Genomic DNA, 625 nt, shown 5'->3' with positions numbered 1-625 from the left:
TTTCCTCGACCACAAAGACGACAATGGAAGCCAGGGAAAGAGAGATCTCGGGATTTCACAGGCTAGCGGAGACAAGGAACGCAACCCAATATCATTATCGGAGGCGCGGATTTGTGTCTGCGTCCGGCTGTGGCGCTCCGTGCGGCGAGGTCGATGGAAAAGGAAGGGAGAGAGAAGGGGAAAACGCACCCATGCCTTTAGATATGGGAATAGAATAGGTATTCATACAGAAGTATTGTAAGCCTACATCTACATATGCACATGGCCACGCGCACACACTCGCGTACATACATGCACATATTCTTTCATGCTTTCATGAGATTATATGTCTGTTCCTCATCTCACATAATTCTTATTGCCTCTTTTCTAACTTCATCCTTTCCTCTCTTGCATTTATTCACTCCTTTACATAATGTATTTTCTCATTACAAAAACTGAAATATATTCTTGTTATTTACGTGCATATATTGGGAAGAAACCGAAACGCGAGCAGCGGCTGTTCCAAATATTTTTCAGATTTACGGTAACTCTTGCGAAATGTTTGCAGCCGTGTGAAGTGAAAATGTCCTTGGCTGAGACTTTAACATAACCAAGCGCAGAGGAGACGGAGAAAGTGAGAGGGTGG

This window comes from Penaeus monodon, chromosome 22 (assembly GCF_015228065.2).
Source record: "Penaeus monodon isolate SGIC_2016 chromosome 22, NSTDA_Pmon_1, whole genome shotgun sequence".
Taxonomy (NCBI): Eukaryota; Metazoa; Arthropoda; class Malacostraca; order Decapoda; family Penaeidae; genus Penaeus; species Penaeus monodon.
The sequence above is the reverse complement of the archived record's forward strand: the minus strand, read 5'-3'. Positions refer to the sequence as shown.